This window comes from Anopheles maculipalpis, chromosome 2RL (genome assembly GCF_943734695.1).
Source record: "Anopheles maculipalpis chromosome 2RL, idAnoMacuDA_375_x, whole genome shotgun sequence".
NCBI classification, from domain to species: domain Eukaryota; kingdom Metazoa; phylum Arthropoda; class Insecta; order Diptera; family Culicidae; genus Anopheles; species Anopheles maculipalpis.
Window position 1 is genome coordinate 64,189,645 of NC_064871.1, and position 21,908 is coordinate 64,211,552.

At 40.2% G+C, this 21,908-nt stretch overlaps 3 protein-coding genes across 3 annotated transcripts in view; 1 reads left to right on the forward strand and 2 right to left on the reverse strand.

The window, feature by feature from the left end:
- The window catches only part of LOC126556056 (rab11 family-interacting protein 4B), a 314,228-nt gene extending 303,448 nt beyond the window's left edge, over nt 1-10,780 (reverse strand). The window contains exon 1 of the mRNA XM_050211234.1: nt 10,774-10,780. The gene's annotated coding sequence lies outside the window, so the exon portion shown is untranslated. The remainder of the gene's footprint in view (nt 1-10,773) is intronic.
- Nucleotides 1-21,908, forward strand: part of LOC126568754 (pleckstrin homology domain-containing family G member 5) — an 80,979-nt gene that overhangs the window by 26,093 nt on the left and 32,978 nt on the right. The gene's annotated exons all lie outside the window — the stretch shown is intronic.
- The window catches only part of LOC126556358 (protein snakeskin), a 227,264-nt gene that overhangs the window by 20,214 nt on the left and 185,142 nt on the right, over nt 1-21,908 (reverse strand). The window lies entirely within an intron of this gene.

The following is a 21,908-nucleotide window of genomic DNA, read 5'->3' on the forward strand; positions in this document are numbered from 1 at the left end:
CCTAAATATAGAACAGCGATGAATTTGTCGTAGACACGCTGCCACCGTTTTTTTTTTAAATCAATAACGGCGCGATTCTAGCGTTCAGCAGCGACTGAACGTTGATCCGAAGCACGTGACACCGGAAGCGTTTAGCAAAGCCGCGCTAAACGCATTAGAGGAATTGTGTTTTTAGTCGCTACTCAAGAGAATAGCTGTGGAGATATCGCTTACAACATTTCCCAACAAACCCACTCGCTCGCTGTCTCTTCGTATCTTTGATTTTCGCTACCACATTGATTCATCAGTGAAGTTTTTGATTGTCTTCGTCATAGTGAAATGTAGTTTCCATGCTCGGCATTAAATTAGGCCATTTGTTTGCTGTCTCACACATTTCATAATGTGTGCTACGGTGTTGTCAGGCAAGACCATCCTAGGAGGAGTGCCGGAGTCACAATAACCACGCGTTGCCAAGAAAAAGGCAAATTTGTGGTTCATCGATCGTTTCCCAACTAAGGTCAACGGTGTATTGGGCGCCTTTGCCACATTCAAACATTTGGCAGGAATCCTACGGCGAAGGTGCCAGAATTGACCACTACAAACATTCGCCTTTCGTTGGTGTAGTGGTAAGTGAGTGAGGTTGCAATGAAAACCAAAAAGAAAACACAGATCAAGCAACCAGCAGCAGTCTAACTAGCCGGAAGTGAAATTCCTCGCTTCGTTCCCTTTCTCGCATAATTTGTTGGTCGTTGCTCGGTTAGGGAACGAACGGTCAATATTTTTCCTTGGATGTACAGCGTGCCTGTCGCGACTAGAATTTGTTCTATTTGTTCTTTATTTTTATACTTTTCTGAAAGCATCTTTATTCCTAATACTTGTTCGTTATGGTGAATACACAAAAATCCTGGACAAATGTTTTAATTCATGTGTTAATGTGATAATGACTGAATTTTACACGTTCTGGTTCAATAAGAACCTTTATTGTGTGATCGACAATTTTATTTGTGAATATTATGGCATAAAAAATCCAGCCAACAATTTGATTGGGCTAATTTTGTGCCTATTCTACGAAACTTCATCGCAAAACTTCAAAGTGAAATTAAACAGGACCGAATGTGTGACCAAATTAGCATTATTGAGTGTGTGTCTATGTGTGTATTTTTCTTAATGCATATTATTTTGATTCAATTTTCACACATTAGATATTCCAGCAAAATATCTTTCCTCAAATCTAAGCGTCTATTTAGTGTGTAAGTGTGGTGGCGTGTACAGTTGTGCTTTTTAGTTTACATGAATGAGAGTGAATGTTTTGAGAAGTAAGAAAAACCACAAGGTCATTAGTCAATAAGGATTATCTCTTAATACTGCGAAATGAGGACTAACAAAGGTAAGATAAATAGTAAGCCTCTTGTAGTGTTTTGCCATGGTAATGCGTACGTTTTGTATGTTTGGAAATGTTTACAAAGGAAAACTAAGTAATAATGAGGTTTGTAAATGTTTTATCACATACTTCATAATTCAATCTATTAAATATTTATATTCAATATCAAAAATTTAGAATAACTTTGTAAATTCGCGGCCTGGCCGTACAACGAAAACTGAAATATAAAGAGTAGTGTTTAAAGATGCACAATAGAAAGGATCGAAGAGGATAGGTAAAGATGCAGATGAAAAGTATTTGAAATATTTATTTTTAAAATAATCTTTTTATTTGATTGATAGTTGCAAAACAATATAGTTCTTTAAGGAAAAAGGTGAACAAAAACTAAACAAGAAATCCAAGCTACGATACGAATTTGAATAATAGAAAACAACATCGAAAACGAACACAAATGTAAAAATTATTTCTGAAGTACTTTGGTATCACGAATCTCAGATGTGTCGCGTACCTAGAGCCATTAATGTGATTAAATATCATTGTACTCCATCCGGCATGTTCCATCGCCAATAAGATTTACGGTTAAGCAACCCAACATGAAAATAGCGTTCGGCATTGCAACTGAGTGCAGGTATTCTTCAGGTGCTTAAGCTTCTCCCGACAGCTCCCGACGCTGGTGCATCCAATTTGGACTGTACGCGCGACAAATGTAGCGCGAACACCTGCGCTGCAAGATGGCGCTTCGATGATTAATGTAGCAGAAAGATTGTAAATTGATACTGCTCGCATGCTGGGTTACTGGAACGGTCCGATTGCGAACTATGCGCTGCATAGCTTATGCATCGGATTATTCTTCCCGTCGGTGCCAGGCAGCACCGGCCAGCATAACGGACCGTGTTCCATCACCCCGGGGAAGCTGACGAGCTGGGCAGCCAGTCGTATGACAGGATTCAATTTTTAAACCCTACCCTCTCCTTTCCATTTGATCGACCACAGGTTTAACGCTGCCATTCGTAATGCTTGCATGAATTGTACACTCCGTCCGAATGTCACCGTCGGAATAGTGTGGAATAATTTATCTTTTGCCATCACGCTGCTCTGCGTGGATGACCGTGATACCGGCGATGGTTACCGCCGGCTGTTTAGTCCCCAAACCGACAAACTATAAGTCAGTGGTCAATGCTGTATCATCAGGCACATCCAAAAGATTACCACGGTCGATGGTTTGGTCGACAAAAATTTTCACGTTCCAGCGATGGCCGGGCACGTACATTCGTTCGTTGTATGTTTTCTGAGCGTATGATTGCGCTTCGGGTGTAGTGTGGGTTATGGCGCAATGATTGTGTAGCAGAGAATCGTGACAAATCGAATATGAGTGCGGTATGTTATAAAAGTGCGAAACCATAGAAAACAGTCCTCCAATCGATATCCAAATGAACATATTTTTTTAAGTTTATGATTTATCAAATATATTTAATTGCATCGAGCAGTTCCAGCATTTCCAAATATTGAGCAGGAATTTAAGAACTATTACTGTTACCATCTTCTTGCATTCAACGACCACACATTTTCTGAATTAATTGTTGTTTCCATCCCATTGTAACGGAAGCTTATGATAACATTAGCAAAAATCATATGTGTAATGCTGAGGGTGCTCCACGATAATTTCTAAACCTGTGAATTCCTCATACTACCATGTGCAAAGTATAGGTTAATGCCATTAAGATTTCCCGTACAACAACGTGAATGAGATCAAAATAATCGAAAAATTGAACGGTGCTTTTTTCCAATGAGTTTCATAGTTCCAAAAGCGGGGATTCTTCTGCTATTATAGAAGGCAATCGTGCCGTTGATACAAATTGAATTTTTTTGTGTCTTCCCAATCGCCGATAATGTATTGCGTCCGAACAAATGATTTATCTTACACCGGGGATGAACAGACGCAGCGTTAGTCGTGCCAATCGTAATTTAATCGAGACTCGAGACGGCACTGGTAGCCTTATGCTGGCATACCATAGCTGGGCACAATCTTGTGGCACAATCGAATTGGGTAAAAAAAGTAGCCGTGATTCTAGAGACCGGAAACAAAACCATTTTGTGGTCGAACGGCAAATTTCTTTGCCTTTTTCGCCTACTCAGGCTCGTGAAGATGTATTTTCTCAGAAATCAGGAACGATGGCAACGTTCCCAGACACAATGAGGATATTGGCATGTCGGCCATCAACTTATTGGCTGAAAACGGATGCTTCACATAAGTCTTGTTTATATGTACAAAGGTTATAAACATTCGTACCCTTAACGGAGAGCGATTTTGGTGTTTCAATTTTTATGTTTCAATTTCAAAACACTTGTTCATAAGCCGGAAATAATAAGGCAAAACTAATTAAAGCACGTTTTGATGATTCGTATCAACATGTTAGGAACAAGAGAAGAAAAAAATGCGCATCGCAAAACCATCAACTAAAATGGACTTTGGGCGTGTGACCTATAAATAGCTCCGATACAAAAGAATCGTGTTACATTGCCAAACGACGCTTTAGTGATTTCTGTGTCAGGTATGGAATTGTCTTTCTTTGCTATCAATTGCATGTAATGTTCTTTTCTTCTCCAGAACGTTACGCTAAAACGTGTCTTACTTGCGACATTGCGACAACATTTTCTATGATCCGATTACGCGAATGGATAGCACAAAAGCTATCCGGTAGAGAATTGTTGATGGTCGGTTCTAGTGACGTTTTGCTGTACATATTAACTTTAAGCCTAGACATTAGCTTTGGACCAGCAAAAGGTCACATAATCTGGTGAAATATCTTACCTAGGCAAAACTGGCTTTACTTGTAATGATTTCACATTGCAAACGATCAATATTAGTTGGCTTATCAGCTGTGGCGTTAATCCACACTCTGGCGTTAGAACACCAGAGCCTCAATATTTATTTTTTTGTTTAAATCAATAGCTATTATTGTTTCATTTTCCAAATAATATGTTTTTGTGTAGAGGTTCCTCGAAATCGTGGATAATGTGTCCTGAAAACAAATCATTCATTCAATTGATATTTTAGCTCGCCGTGCGCCGTTCTTTTGTTACGATTAGGAACATTGGCTCCTGCCACGGAAGTGTTGTAGAAGTTTGTTTTTTTTTGTTCCACCAGTTTTCTTCCGCTTTACAAGACAAAAAAGCGCCCTCCAAAACGAATCGTCTCAATTCAGGTCGACGTCTATAAATAGATGGGTAAGACGAATGGTTTCGTCGTTCGCTTGCCATTTGGTATTGTGGACGGCTAGGCGTCTCCATTGAATAGGTTGTTTTGGGCAAAAGGAGGGTAGAACAAATATGCTTGTAGTGCTCGAAGTCTATTAATGCAGACCGACGACTACCCTGTGAAATGGTGTTGCGAACGGTTAGCGAAGGAGCATGTTGAACTGGAAGAAAATAATTTATTTGACAATTTATGATCATCTATGTTCCCAATTCCTCATTCATCGTCAAGCATCGTCGAGCATCGCCGGCTCGTTGCTTCTTTTTTTGTTTTCTCTCTTTTGACGGAAAATTTGATGATGAGTGTGGCGAAAAATAGCCACAAATTCTGTGCCCAAACTGTGCTGTGTTGAAATTATTGCTTTGTCGTAGGAACTTTGTGAAAAGGATGACGGTATTATGAGCGAACGATTGGTTAGAGTTTTCTTTTGCAAACCTGCACCAGGTTGTCCTTAGGTGATTCGACCGTTGTTTCCGCCACAGGAGTGTTCTACTCTTCAAAAGTTTGCCCGTCTTACCGTTGGCATGAAGTGCCCGCATTTGATCTCAAGAGTACAGCAGAGGTACATTGCGAGTTCCAGGAAAAATACTTTCTTTCCTTCTTTTACAAGCAAACTAGGCCAGGTAGCGGGTAGATGGAACGAACAGTACGGGGAAGAAAAGCTTCTTGGTATTGTACTAGTAGAGGACTAACATTCGTTCGATTGTGTGGTAGAAGAAGAAGCAATCAAATTGCGCCTACCATTGGGAGTGGCTTTTTGGCCGCATCCTTCTGATAAATCGTGGAACAAAATAAGGTTTAGGGTTGCAAAAAAGTGATATCGAATTGAATTCAGGCAGGCGTAAAAGGGGATCTGGCAGTGGAAATAATTGACTTCAATTCGCGAAATCAAGACCACATGAGCGTTCTTGAAGCATTCAAGATGGTACTCCGTCTGTCGGTGGAAATAGGATTAGTCGTGTAAGCAATAAATCGCTTTGAACATATTCAATTACATACATGGAACAATAGAATTAAACGGGGATTATATTTAAAGGTTTACAGGTAAGAGTGTTTAAATTTATAGCTGAGCATAGCGCTTACTTTTGAACGAAATGTTTACACTGTTGCTTGTATATTAAAAATATATAAAATGTGTTTGAAATTAAATTTGAAAATGAAAGGTTCTGTTCTAGAAATTTAAGTTTTGTTTGTGTTCTACTAGATTCATATATCAGATTCAGATAACATACATGCGAAGTGAGGCCTTTTGGTGAGGTGAGATTGGGATTTAAATCCCATCCAGACCGCAAATCTGGTAAGAAATATCTTTGGTCAGCGTGACCTATTAGATCATTAAGCCATGAAGAAGACGTCATGTGAAATGGTTAAATATATTTATCAACTACTACTTAATTACTTATCTAGATCCTAAATCACTTACCTTGTCCTCGATACCCCTCGTGGTCTAGCGCAGGTAACGCTTAGTCTACCATATCTTCCCTTTCCAAACGTTCTTTTTCAACCTTAGCCTACCAACAACCTCGCCGGCATGACCTCGCAAACGAATGGCTTACTAGACTTAGTGATACCACGTAGTTGGATTGTTAGTCCTCGGGGGAACGATCCGAATGGGGTTTAAACCCCGGCCCTACCGTGTGAAAGCCAGTGCCACTGTCGTCTCTACCAGCTCCTTTGCATGTGAACGGTCCAAAAAGATATTAAGGGTTGTGTCGTCCGGTGATATTCTCATGACATGACCAGTCCTTCCGAAGCCTGGCGAATTTAATTTGCTTCACAAAGGAGAATCGCCAAAAATTCTTCTGAGCTTCTTCCTCCCGGACGTGGCAAAGAAGAACTCGTTAGTTTTGGGCAGAGTCCCGGGGTTTTGAATGTTCTGACCTACCGTTCTAGCAATAGGTGTTTTGAGTGTAAAATTTTCTTCTTTCTGTAGTATGACTAAAGAGTCCATGGCATAGACTGGTTGACAGCAAGCATTCCAGCGCGTTTCTCAAGACCGATGTTGTGGTCGTTGCTGATGATAATCAAACATAAATGTAATTTTGGCGACTTCAACGGTGCGATCACAGATAAATGATAGAAGACTTGTATTGCCAACTTTACTGGTTTCTGGTGACTTAACATACCCTTAGCTGGATTATACTCAGACCTGCGCGAAGCCAACCTGATGACTTGATACCTTGATACTCATATAGTTACTGACTTCCTGGTTGTTTCCCTTGTATGTAGTAGATAGTAGATGATGCCAAAAAGGGTCACTATTATCGCTATATGAACTCGAAATCCCATCATAATTCTTTATTTCATCCTTCGACATAATGAAAGGATTAGCTATATAGTCAGGTAGCCACTCATGAATAAAAAAACAAAGGATTGTACAATATTTGTTTATCGCAGCGTAGAAGAATTGTAACATTTAATACAATTAAATATAATCGAGTCTTCTGTTGTATATATGTCAATTTACCGTTAGTCAATTATTCAGTACAATCACGACCCCGACCAGACAATGCATTAGTGCAAGTGACATTACGAAGAAAGCATCGTTTATTATTCATCATTCTGTTAAGGTCATGGCGTGAAAAGGATTCAGCGGAGTAGCGTACACTCGAAAGGATTATTTCTAGATATTTATGGTGCGAAACAGCACTCCGCACCATTCTTAGGTTATGTCCGAAAATCACATCACATCAATCACCTAACGAGACCCATTAATTGGTTAAACTATGTCGGAGGGAATAGAATGCAAGTCCATCCACCTTCTGGTGCCTGACCAATCGACCAAAGGACATATTGGCTTAGTATAGTGTTTAATGTGAATTGGATCGCTAGCAGTACGCCAACGCGTTGGCCTAGAGCAAAGCTCTATTAACGTGTGCCAAAATGGATACATTCATGTGACAGTTTGTCCGAACATGGATGGTGATATAAAGCAAGATAGAGGAAGAGAGAAAACCGAGAGATAAGGAGAGGAGGAAGGGAGTAGAATTACCTCAAATGGGTGATAAATTATGTTTAATTTATCAATGTCCTGCAAGGTCTCCTCAATTGCTGTCCTCGTGGTTAGTCGGACCTGAAGGAAGGTGACAAGTGCAAGAAACCCATCCTGGAGTTAATTTCATGTGGAGTTTTCATTTAATATGCCGATCAGGAACCCGTTCTACAGGTCTATGACTCACAGTGGCAGCGATTTTCACAGCATTCACTTATCGCTACAGCACGGAGGCACCACCACTATCGCACCACCAGTACAACGATTGTAGGACGCCGCATTTAGTGCTATCTACTTTTTCTTACTGTATTGTTTTAACTACCTACTTCTGAACTTCGCTTAATTAACCAATAAAGTAAACATGTCACAAAGCGTACCGCCGCGAGGCTGGTCCGGACAGCCGGACGTGACGAGGCGAAAAATAAACCACTTCCAACGGCTCGGCAATTTCTTGGCCGGTCCATTGCGGTGTAAGTCACGCCTCGCGGGTAGTTCTTGTGCTGATGACAGACGAAAAAAATATATGTATACTACGTCAGCGGTAATGGCGCTCATACAAATAGGGACCGCCCTATATTCTGACAATTTATTTGATGCATGCGCTTTTCTAGGAATTTAATGAAAATTCGATCAACTCGTGTTGCAACGAAATGATATGAGGAAATCACTTAACCAAACACTTCGTTTTCTTCCTCTTTAGCATTACATACTCTCGAGGGTTTGGCCTGCCATTTATGAAGTTCTTCGCTTCATTTTTCCTGCAGCTCAGATTTGGGGCGGGTGTGATTTCACACCGGCTCTTTCCAACTTTCGTTCGTAATATTCACATACTCCTTCATATGTTTGCTGTTTGCATGAAGAATAATGTTTCTTCATCAGCGAAAGATATCTAAAAACATTTTTCATCAGGCGTCATTGATCGAATGTTGGTCGATTAAAGGTGTTAATTTCAGTACTGCACTGATAAAAACTGTTTGTTGACTTTTGCTACATATATTGATTCAGCTCATTCAGATTCTTCAAGGTTTTTGTACGAATTGATGTGCAAAAAAATGTGTCTAAGCAATCTTATTACATTGAATGCAATATAGATGGTGTCGCTGCTAGCCGACAAAAAATGCTCAGCTTGATTACTGTTTGGTGAGCTAAATGGTGCTTGGCAGTAATAATAATAGTGGGAACCATTAAGAGCATAATAACAATAACTGTAAGAATAACAATCGTTCCGGTCATTACCGTCATCATGAAAGTTTTGTAGCTGTTCGCAAGCGACCGGCACACAATAATTCACACGTGATGGGAACAAAGGAAAAAAAAACCGTGATACGATTTGGACGAGTAGGAAAATAAATCTCTACCAATGGAATGCTACAACGTGTGATTAAATGACAGATATTTCGGTATGTTATGTCCGTCTCATGCGGTTGAATGCAGTCGTACAATCTGCTTGAAACATTTTACTCAGTTCAAATAGATAGCGTGTTGCAGATGGTATGACTTTATTGACCAGTGTCCTCGCAAAGATATAAGAAAGATGTACGTTTACTTATAATTTTAGTTCATGCGTAAATGACATTCAATGTGCAAGGTCAAATAATTCTGCTAAAAATAATTTAAATAATCATTCCCCTCTAATCTTAAGGCACATATATTTTGAGACGGTGTAGTAATTTCTCTGTTCTAAGTATAGTTTTCAACAACAAAAACATACGTCGAGACATCGAGGCCTTATCTTGGGTAGGGAGACTCTCGATGCTTCTGAAATTAAAAAAACGCCAAGTTAGAATGGATGGACTGTGCTAAATTCCGGGGCATCACAGCCCTGAATGCTGCAGATAAGATCCTGTCCCGAATACTCTTCTGCAGACTGGAGCCCCTTGCTACAGATTTCGTTGAAAGCTACCAAGTTGGATTTGTTGGAGGCCACCGATCAAATCTTCACTCTACGGCAGATTCTCCAAAAATGCCGGAAGCACCAGATCCCTACACACCACCTGTTCATTGACTTCAAGGCGGTCTACGATACCATAGATCGGACCGCACTAAGGAACACCATGAACAGCAGAACGGATTTCTTGGAAAGCTGATCGTTCAAATCTTACCGGGGTCTGAGGCAAGAGGACGGACTCTCCTGTTTGTCGTTCAACATCGCTCTGGAGGATGTCATGCGAAGCGTGGGCTTCGATATCCGGGGCACGATTTTCACCCGATCTCTCCGATACCTTGGCTTCGCGGATGACATTGGCATCATCCGACAGACAACTGTGGTGATGTATAGAGCGTACACCCGACTTACATGCGAGACTAATAGAATTGAATTGAGGATGAATGCGACGAAGACAAAATACCTGCTTGTCGGAGGCTCTGACCGTTATAGAGCCCAACTCGGAAGCAGAGTATCAGAGTGTCAGTAGTAGAGCAGTTCTGCTACCTTGGTACGATCGTAACTTCGGACAACAACGTAAGCAGCGAAATACAAAGGCGCATTGTTCAGGGGAGTCATGCCTACTACGTACTCCACAAACTCCTGCGATCCAGAAGACTCCAACAACACACGAAACGCACGATTTACCGCACCCTGATACGTCCGGTAGTCCTCTATGGGTACGAGTCTTGGACTATGCTGACGAAGGACGCCAATGCACTCGCCATTTTCGAACGGCGGATGCTAAGGACTGTCGTTGACGGTGTTTGCGAGCAGGGCGCTTGAGCAACGTTTTTGCGCTAAATAGATTCTTGCTCAATTTGTTAATGAATGTTAAATAAGCAATTGTGCTGAGAGGATTTTTGGCAGTCTGGTTCATACGATGGCCGAATTTGGTGTCAAATTCGGAAGTCGTTACGATCTTTAGAATAAGTCATTACACTTTGACTCAACTTCACTGACTCTACATATTTTCATCAACTCGACTTCAAGACGTACTGTCTTTTACTCGGCATTGAAATTGGAAAATATTTATTGGAAATTGGAAATATACGCCTGACAGTTTTCTGCGAAACTGTATTTCAAGGATCAAGACATTGCTCGATTCTTCTTCTTCTTCTTCTTGGTTTAACGACCTCTAAGGTCACGTCGACCATCGAATGGCTTACTAGACTTGCCGATATCACGTAGTTGAATAGTCAGGGACTTCGGGGGGACGGTCCAGATGGGATTTCAACCTCGGTTCTGCCGTTCGAAGACCGGCGCCAATGTCGCCTAAACCATCGAGCCGGCCGACATTGCTTTTATTTAGTATAATTTTCAGATAGTTCAGTACAATGTATTAAATACACTAATGAACACTTGAAAATCTATCAATTGAACAACTTAATGGGTCTAACGGGAAACAGTAATTTTTAATATTTCTCCATTTCCTTTTCACATTTTCCTACATGCCTGTCGCAGAAAAACAAAACTGTTTAAAATATATTCCTAAATGGACTTAAACAACGAAAGAGCGCCAAAACTTCTTATTTCCTAATTCGATTGAAAAGTTTGACGGTTTTCGGCAATTTTATAAATTTTTCATGAGGATTTAGTACTATTAGGTCCCTACATAAGTCTTGTTTATTAATTGAAAAAATATGATTAATTTTCAACGAATATTTTGTATTTTTATGAAATTGTTTTAACTACTTTATCTCTCTCAAAATATAACTCAGGACATTTGGTTACTCACCTCTTATTTTCTGCAGCTGTATAGAAATAAAATTAAGTTAATCAAAATTGGGATTTGGGATAGGGGTTGGAGCCCAATCAAATGGATCTAAATTCGGAAGTGTTATGGATTGTGCTAACCCTTGAAACGTTCTCATTACACAAGGGAACAGAAAAAGCACCTTAGTGTTTCCAACCCATGCCAAACAATTGGAAGCTGTGTGATTAACATTAAAAAAACACGACAAAAAAAAAACAAACAAACCGATCCTGGTTCGAAATGGCAATCTTTTACTCCAAGTTCACTGCAGGATTATTCACCCGGTGCCTGAGTCTGGTCAGCTTCGGTTAAACGGATTGAAGGTTAAATGTCAGCTTGAGCCATCCGGTCGGAATGAACCAAATGGCACGTTGAATGTCAGTGGTTGGATTTGCGGTTACGGTCCATTTCAACATCTTTCCAGCACTGGTGTCGTCCGATACGATGCCCATGTGGCAGTGTGCAACCACTCGTCGGCAGAATTTTGTCGTTCGATGATCCTGAGCTTCTCGCTCATTCCAAGGCCAGGGTGCATAAAAAGGCGTATCGCGAGAGAGGAATAGAATGGAACAGTGTTGCCGTTCGTTTCGATTCGTCATTTTGTCGCCACCATTCATAAGCGGCGGAGGTGTGGTTGGGCGTTGTGGTTGGAAATAACTTTACTTTTGCAGGAGCTAGGATAGGATAGAAAGGGTCAATCTTTTTCGGAAAATATCTTATCGTCGGTCATTCGAGTTCTAGAGCAAAAAATGACGAAATTCCGAAAGTGATTTACTTTTTTTTTGCAAACGATTGAAAAATAAACGACCCTAGCGGAAGTTGATTGCTAGTTGCCGAGAGTTTTCATTTAATGGGATTAAGCCCCAGAGAAAGATGTGGTAATGCTATACATTTGAATTTATTTTTACTGCTAACTGAGCTTCATCTTTCTCAATACCAATTTCTTACTAGATGTAAGCTGTAGGACTGGTCAATCGATGTTTGAAGCTGTTTAGTTTTATTATTATACAGTTTTGATAGCATAGTAATTTCGATATAATCTCGAACCCGATTTATTTTGGAAGTAGCTTTATATGAACAACGGTCTGCAGTATGATATGAGTAGAAATTAATATTATGTTAATAGTTAAATGATTGTTATGCAGTGCGTTGGTGGTATTTTGGCAACGGAGCTGGTCTCTGAGAGAATCTCTAACAGATCTCTAACAAAACTCTAACAAAAGATTCCCCTGAGGCTGACCTGATTCTCTAGCAGCAGATAAACACAATTAAGGAAAATAAAAGCGGAAGACCAACTCTCAAAAATGTTAGATCGAAAATAGAGAAATTCAGATAAGATGCCGGATCTTGTGTGCGTGTTTTATTACTTAAAAATGCATTGGAGTATTTTGATTGCAGCAAATATTACACAAAGTTTATGAAACACTTCATGAAACAGTTGCAAAGATTGTATCGTACAGAAGGACTCTGAGACTCGGACTCAAAACTTCAAACGCGATGTTCTCGGAATCTTTTTTTCAAAGATCGTGGACATTGAAACTGGTTTGGTTGATTGAGGCACGGTTTGATGCTTGGAATATAAACATTTTTGTATCATCGGTGCATTAGCCTTTTTTCTTCATCTTAATAATATGGCCCAAGCTTTGATGTCCAGCTTTGTGTTCAAAAACTTGAAGTTTCAAAAGAATTTTACAAATTCAGTGCAATTCTATCTACAATATTACAATGTTAATGATGCCCACCGATCAGTAAAATGTTATAGAATGTTTCACGCTGCACTTGGTTAAGACCATACATGCCTCAATGGTTAGCTAGAAAAACAATAATTGTAGAATTATTTCAAACCAGAGTGTACTTAAATGATTTTGCCTAGATTTTTAATGCTATTAGGTGCGCAAATAAATAACGGCCGTTTTTTCATAAGTTTTTTTTAACTCGTGGCATTTTTATTTGTAGAAATTGGGTCAATCAAAGTATTGGCCATTATTATTTATTGCTTTCTTCCACCTTTCAGATAAATCGCGGATTCCTTTTCGGAAAAATGATACGTTTTTCGACGCAATCCAGGTATCCAACCAATCCTAGAACGGTTCATAGGAGGAGAACTACTCGCTAGCCAATCCATGTGGCATGGATCGAAACAGATGGAAATCCGATGGTGCCAGATTAGGTGATTAAGGTAGTTTTTCACTGGTTGCGCAACATGTGGCCGAGCATTGTCATCCAGCAGAATAACTTTGCCGTGACGTGAGGAGTATTCTGGCTGTTTTTCATGCAGTGCTCAGCTTAAACTCTTCAATTGTTTCCAGTAGCTCCCGGTTACAGAAGTTCATAGTAGATGACGCCGAGCAGGTCCCACCAAATACTCAGCAAATCTTTCGAGCTATAGATGTTCGGCCGAGCTGATGATGGTGGGGTATGACCGGGGGATCCCCATGTTTTTTTTCTCGATTCCCCGTGACGATTCTTTGCTGAAACCCCCTTGTCGTGCCGCTGGACCAGCAAATCACACATGAAGAGTATGTGTTTAATGTTCCGCGGCTTCAACTCGTATGGTATCCTTCTGCCCTTCTTCTGTACCATGCATAACGCGTTCAGCCGCGATGATATGGCCTGACGAGTTTCACCAAGCATGGCTGCAAGCTCTTCTTGCGTTTGGCAGTGATTTTACTCCAGTAAAGCCGTCAATTCTTCGTCGGCGAACGTTTTGGGCCTTCCTTCACGTTGAGCATCCTCCACGGCGAAATCACCGTTTTGAAAGCGTCGAAACTAATCCCAACACCTTGTTTCGCTTAGAGCAGCATAGCCGTAAACACTCGAAAGCTGTCGATGCACTTCGGCTGCCGTTTTCTTCGCTCGAAACAAAAACAGCAACACCTTCCGCATATGGCGCTTATCCGGCACAAAATCAGACATTTTCAAGAACTAGGAACTTTTACTCGCACGAAATAATCGCTGATCTGTTTGAACAGCTTGATTATGTCATTCCCGAACATGACTTATGACGTTTGTAAACGTCAAAATCGCGCCACATTCCGCAGTTGCGGACCTAATACAAAATTAAACAAAACTAGTTTATAGCGAATCAAATAAGGATTACTAGATAGCAGCAAAATAAATAACGGATTTAAAATAATTTTCACCAAGATTTTACAGTACCGCAAAATGACTGTTTAACGAGTACCTCCCAATTAGTAAGAGAGACCTTTTCTCACTCAGACTAGTGTCTGTGAGTTTCGAATGATTACAACTATAAATTCGAAATAAATACGAAAAAGTTTCAACCTCAAAAGAATCTTTTCTATCATCTGTCTTAGCAAAGATAACAACACTCAGCTAAGAAAGTAGGTTTTAAATGGTCAACGCATAAATTTATGCTTTCAAAATCATATCCATCTTACCAAAAACCTCATTTATAATCGCATTTAACAAACAATACGCGAAAAATATGCTCGGGAAGTGGAAAGAAATCTTAAAGCAAATCCCGATTCAAATCAAGCCGTACTTCTTCATCGCAAAACACACACGGGCAAATCTTTTCGTGCGGTGCACCAACAATAGGGTCGGCCAACACTGCCGCTGTCAAGTGTAGCAGCGGTAAGACATTGTTTGCAGCATAATGACGACGGCACTGTGCAGGAGCGTGATGGCGCTTGGCATGTTTTTACTCGTTCGCGTCTGACAAACGGTTTGTCACGCTCGGTTAATTATCCCGGTGTGGAATTGTGCTGCCTAGCGGCGGTGCACCAGGCGAAAGCGCACTTGTTTGCTCGCTGCTGGTCGTCACCCTGAGATCTGTTCGAAGCACAATGAAACAATGCAAACTGTCTAAAACGGAATCGTGCGACCGAGGCGGGAGGCGGGTGGTCTCACCGGGGCTTCAGTAGCTCGGAACATTTTGACACCACCATTTCAGTGCCTGTCAACAGCTCGGCTCGGAAAGGAAGCTGGACCAGCACACAAAGAACGGTGGAGAAGGATAGCCCATTAATTATCTCTGGTGAAAGGAAATTGGGAGCCGCCGGTAAACAATTAAGGGTGAAAGAGAATATGATCCATTTCTTGATGGTGCCCTATCCTTGCAAAGTACCAATGCTTTTACAGCCGAAATAACGCGGTTGACTGACATTATGTACGATTTGCTTCGCAACGTGTAGGGACAATTGGAGGTATTTTGTGGAATAATCAGGAAATGATTCGCGCAAATGTGCCACAGAAACAAACCTGGCAAATGGCAAGTATCAGGCTGTGTGGAGTGATCATGCGTTGAATAGAATTAGAGTGTACGTGTGTATGAGCGTCTTTTATACCTCTAGAATTATGTAAATCCACCAATATTGTTAAATTATGTGGATAAATTGAATTTTATATGAAATTCATAACACTTTTTAACACTGTAATCAACCTGAAATATTCCTTCCCGCCCTAAAGTTCCAGTCTAAAGTTCCCAGAAGCCAAAAGTCGTTAAACTACAGCTTTGAAATGAAATCAACGTGTACGACGAGTATCATACGACTGATTGCCACGTTTTTGTAGCACAATGTCGTTGTGCCTATGACTTGCGACTAAAAAAAAAGGAGCAACAAAATAGTGAAAGCAATGAAAGAAACCTTTAGGATCACTTGAGAACCACTTGCTTTGGCACTATCTTTCTCGAAAGAGGTTTGCTGCAGTCTGGATTATCTACTCGAAGAAAGCAACCGTCTGTTGGACTCTCTCTCTCGTTCCTATCGATAGTGTTTTTTTTTTGTAGTCTTTTTTTGGGGGGCGCTGGTTGCCATCCCGAGGCATATCAACCTGAGCAAAAGGGGTGATCTCGTGCCGATGGATGGCACAACCACGGAGGTGTACTGCTTCCGTTCCGGTCGTTCATCAAACGGGCTTTGGGGAATGGAGAAATCTAATCAACTTTTTATGCTACTCACCGATGCTCGTTGCTTACCGAATACCGTAGGTGACATTTTCGATGCCATCTGCTAAAGGTTGGTGCCTTAGCTTCCAGGAATTCCAAGTTGCATCCGGCAGGATATTGTGCCCCGAACGGGGTCACCGTTTCGCCCGAAGAAAACACACTCCTACCGGGACCATCGATTTTCGTGTGTGGCCCGAATACGAAATGAAGAATGAAGTTTTCACGTCACGGGTAAAACACCATGTCTAGAATAAGCGCATGATCCAACGTTATGCATATTGTTCAGGGTGTGTGTTTCAGGGATTGTGTATGTTTGTGAGTGAAAAGCCGAATACATTTTTGGCTTTTGCAGTGTAGAGTACTTTAGACTGCCAGCTGGTGTCATTTTATCAATACATCTGATTGTGTTATGTCATATAATATAATTGCTTTAACAATACCTGATCCCTGTTCTGTTAATGCAAGTGATTATTGATTGTCTGCGAGATGAGTTTCATACAAAATCAATAGTGACAGGATGTGGTACCAAGCAAAACATGTGTAAACAAATACGAATGATAGCAGTGCTTTTGTGGGGAAAAAAATTAATTGTGGTATTTTGTTTTATATTGAAGCCATTCACAAACTTTGCAAATATAAAATAAATCGTTCAGTTAAATAGAGTTCATTTTGCGTATCTGATTTCTGTTTAGGTTGAATTCAGTCCATTTCACTTCACTTTGAACAGAGCTCGCATGTAGCTGGTGTTTTTAACAAAAAAACAATGATTTAAATATTATTCAACGGATTACGAGCATTATATAGGTTTGCAGGCTATCTCGATTATTCCATCGGCATCCTCAAATGAAGCTTTTTATAAATTAATAATATTTTTATAAAATCATAAATTATACAGATAATTTATTAATTTATTTTAGTTTGACGGCTAATGGGATGGCTATTGGGGCAGCCCGGTGGTTTCGGCGACAGCGGCGCCGGTTTTCATGCGGCAGGACCGGGGTTGAAATCCCATCCGGACCGACCCCCCGTAGTGAAGACTGAATAACCAACTGCCGATAGATACTACGATCTATCGGCAGTCTAGCACGTCATTTCGATGGCCGGCATGATCTTAGAGGTCGTTAAGCCTAGAAGAAGAAGAAAAGAAGTATGACAGCTCTACGAAGTTAATTACAATACAGATGATTTATCAAATTATTTTCTAGTTCTAGTTCTAGTTAGTATTTCTACCCGACTGTTTTTTGACAGTTTCCTTAATATTTTTCATACCTTTGCTTTGAGAAACTCATTAACAAAATAAAGCTAATATTAGAAGAAGAGGACAATATGACGCTGAGCCATAATTACTAAAATATAAATAAGTAATACTTAGAGAACACGCATAAGAGCCATCATCTTAAAAGTACCTAAATAAATAAATTAATAATACTTGAAGAACTTAAACTGGCTCTCTATTTCTTTAAGGACTAAAGAAATAGAGAGAGAGAGAGAGAGAGAGAGAGAGAGAAAGAAAAAAAGAGAGTGAGAGAAATAGAGAGAAAAGAGATAAGAGTAAAGCAAGTCTTCCAAGTTTTCGATAGCGAAATATCGCGTTATTCTTATTATTTTTTTTTTTATTCATAAAGGACGGCCTGGCCGTATTGGTTACAATAAACTTAAAAATAATATACTCCTTTCATCTTTGCTGGGAGACATTTCCTTCTCCAAGCTGTGAAAGGGCACCATATCCCGGGTGTGCTCGGTTGTTCCGTTGCGTATATTCTGTCATCCATATCCAAAGTCGTGTTCATAGCGAGGGTCTTGTCGTATGAGGGCACCTTATTCCGAGGTGTGTGTGGGGGTTTCCATGCTCGTAATTCTGATGGTAGCGGGGGTCCTTGGTTCCTTGATTGTGTCCGATTTTGAAGTCTCGTTCGTGTCCTTCTTCTCCCCGTCGCTGGTTTGTCCATCCATAACATAGGCCGGTGCAACTTTTTCCATATGGTACCCAAAATACCGCGTTAATAGTATATCAGTATTTATTTCTTACTATTATTTATTAATTCAGACATGTGCGTCTTGGTAGGTCTATAAAAATAGGTTTTCATTATAATTGTTTGCTCGACAATACGACACTGCACCGTCATAATCAATTGTAAAAAAATATAATTGTTTTCTTCTTTGTTCGAGAACCGTTTAGTTATTAAACCACAGGTGTGACCAGTTGGAAACCCACACACGGCAGGACCGGGGTTCACATCCCATCTGGACCGTTCAAAATCCGGACTATCCAAATACGTGGTATCGTTAAACGTTAAACCAAGGCAAGGACAACAGTCATTGAAATTGTTGTTTTTTTTTTTTTAATTCATATCCCCTTTTGTTCATCCTTATTAGTGATGGGCGCAATAATTCAGAATGATTGAATGAATTAAATCTTAGCGTAGAGTGAATTAATACAAATCTCTATGAAGTGTGTTTATAATTCTTCTGTGATTTAAATCATTCATGAGTGAGTTGGTTGATGATTTAATTCTTCGCGGCGACCTTTAACTCACTCAGAGTAATTTAAATCATTCATAAGTGATTGAACTCATGAGTGAGTTGGTTTGTGATTTATTTCTTCGCGGCGACCATTAACTCACTCAGAGTGATTTAAATCATTCATGAGTTTCTAAATTCATGAGAAACTCAGTAAAATAAGAGGTAAATACGAAGAGAAAATGATTCTAATAAAAAGATACGAGACTTTTTTCAATTTTTTGCGATCGACAACCCAATGAATTTGTTTCAAATATTGTTTTGATATCCGGTTTGTGCTTTCCTTATCAAAATTTGTTTTCTTCTACGATGCAACGTAACAGCAAATAGAAAATAGAAAGCATCACGAGAACCATTTGGCAAAGTTCTATGTATTTATTCTGAATAACAACTCACACAGATTGTCACACACGTTTAAATCATTAAATCCGAATAAAATCATTCAAATCTGCCAAAGCGAGAAACCATGACGATTTTGCTAATGGGACTTGATATTCCACACAGGAAGAAACGTACTACTCTTCATCCGATGTATCGAAACCTTTTCTAGAACATGTTGATACAACACACTCATGAGTTAAATAACTCATGAATGATTTAAATCACTCTGAGTGAGTGAATGGTCGCCGCGAAGAAATAAATCACAAACCAACTCACTCATGAGTTAAATCACTCATGAATGATTTAAATAACTCTGAGTGAGTTAATGGCCGCCGCAAACACAATCACTCCGATTTAATTCCTCCAAGTCAGTTGTTATTCCCATCACTAATCCTTATTCCCTTGACCAGGTTCTGGTTGAGCGTGTTTCGGTCATTAAGGACTTGGGCATCTTGCTCGACATGGAGCTCACTTTCTCACACCAGATTGACTCCATAGTCAGCAAGTCGAGGAGGACTCTTGGTGTACTTAAACGTGTGGCCCGTGACTTTTCTGATGCTTGTTGTTTGAAGACTTTGTTCTGTTCACTGGTCAGATCGATGCTGGAGTATGGCTCGGTTATCTGGTCCCCGTCGGCAAAAATCCCCATTGATCGAATAGAGCGGGTGCAAAGATCCTTTACCAGGTTCGCTCTCCGGAAAATTCTTGGCAATCGATCCACTGCTCTGTCCAGTTACGCGGACAGATGCCGGTTGTTTGGTCTTGCGTCGCTTGAAGGTCGCCGTTCTATTTCCCAATCCTCATTTGTTGCCGCACTTCTCCTGGATTGCATCGATCCCCCAGCTTTGCTCATGAAAATCCCTCTATATGTTTCCTCCCGCGCTTTTCGAAATCGTCACCCAATTTCGTCGCACTGCGGTGGGCCGTAAAGATCCCCTCCTTATTTTGCATCAAAATGTTTTATTCTTCGTCCCATCACCTTGATTTCAACATATCCCACTGTTGTTTTCCACTTCCTAATCTTTCCTTCCCTATTTTCTGTTTTGTATTCCTCTTTTTTTTTGTCCAATGCTGCAACTTATTCTGCGAACCGTTTAGGTTTAGATTAGTTTAAGATTAGATATTAGACTATTTGTATAGCCAAGGGCAAACACATGAAATACAAGAAATGAAATGAAATAAGACGTCCAGGCCGTATTGCCGGTTTTTGTAGTATAAATGGTTGTTTAAAATTATGAAATCTTGGCTTCATATAGCCAAGTCAGTCCATAGTCCATAGCAGAAATTAGGTAGACATAAATAAATGTTGTTAATCGGTTTAGATACATAAAAGTGCTTAAATTTGTAAATGTCTTGTGCAGATCATACGCTGTGATGAGCTAAACAGTAATCCTGTTGAACCGGTAATTACCCAAAATGTTACACCTACACAGCTCTGGCTCCTTCACCGGTTGAGCAATTACTACCGTGCATGGAGTATGTATATTGGACCGTTTTTTTTTTTTTGTTTGTTTAATATTACCCATACATCAGCGCCTCAAAGAACGGATAGCTGTTGGTGGGGTTGAATATTCCGGTTCACTCACTTTCACCCGCCAAGCGTAACGTAAATTTGGTGGCACGCGACTGCAAATGGCACAGATTGGATTTGGGTTTTTCATCCGCACTTTCCCTGGCACCCATAATGATAGCAAAAGTTAATTTCAAGCTGAGCGTTCTGAATACGCTTGAAATACCACTTGGCGGTTCATGAAACTTTATGAATCCCCTGCCCGAATCTTGCGCGGTTTGAGCCAGGCAAAGTTTTACCACGAAGCATCAACGGATAAGGAGCGGTTTCTCGAATGGGGAGTCTTTAGCCGACGGCTTTGATGGTAAGTTTGATGCAAAATGCAGAGACCAAGTGTTAAAGTTCAGACCGAAACGTGCTGGAGCGCTAGTTTATAACAATGTTAACAAAAGACGGTAAAGTAAAATAGCTTTTCGGTATATGTTAAGTGCAAAATCATAGAATGTTGTGGATCGGATTAGCAAAAAGTTGCTGCATAATTTTACGCTATTGTTCTTGAACTTGGGTTATATTGGCAACAGCAAAGAAACACAACACATTAAATCCTTGCCAAGGATTAGGAATATGGATAAATACGTCGCTACATCAACTGAGCGTCATGTTGTGGAAAACTGTACAACATGTAAGGCAACAGTGCTTTGAGCAAATAACTCTTGTAAAATCACTCTCTCTCCCTCGAAGGCTCCAAGGTTAAGTGTAGCAGGATGAGTATGATTCATCACTCAATTTATCATTTCTGCTTAGCAATGGGACGGCATGTTATTGTACAGTCGCATCCGTGAACCTGGGAACATCATAAATCGTTGAATCAACACACTTCAACACTGCCTCAAGCACAAACGATGAGACTCGCAGGAACAACATGAATGCCGGACATTGGCAGTTAGTGTTGGGATGTGTGCTAAACCACAGGACCAAACAAAACGCCATCCAGTGCGAGGATGACTCATCCAGTTGTTATTTGTATTGCGCTCAGTTTGTGTAGTATTTTGTTTGTTCATTTTTTTTTAGAATGAAGGAAGTCTTTTTATAACTGACGCTAAAGCGACAAGGCAGCATAAAAAAAATAAATAATTTTTTTTTTTTTAAACTTCCATAACATTCACATATGCAAGTAACAAGCGTTGAAAGTGCTCGTGAATTTTGCGTCCCACTTTGTTGTTTGCTTTTGTGAGCTTCATAATAAATTAATTGATACGATAGAATGATTTGTTTTATTTATTTCTCACATAAATAG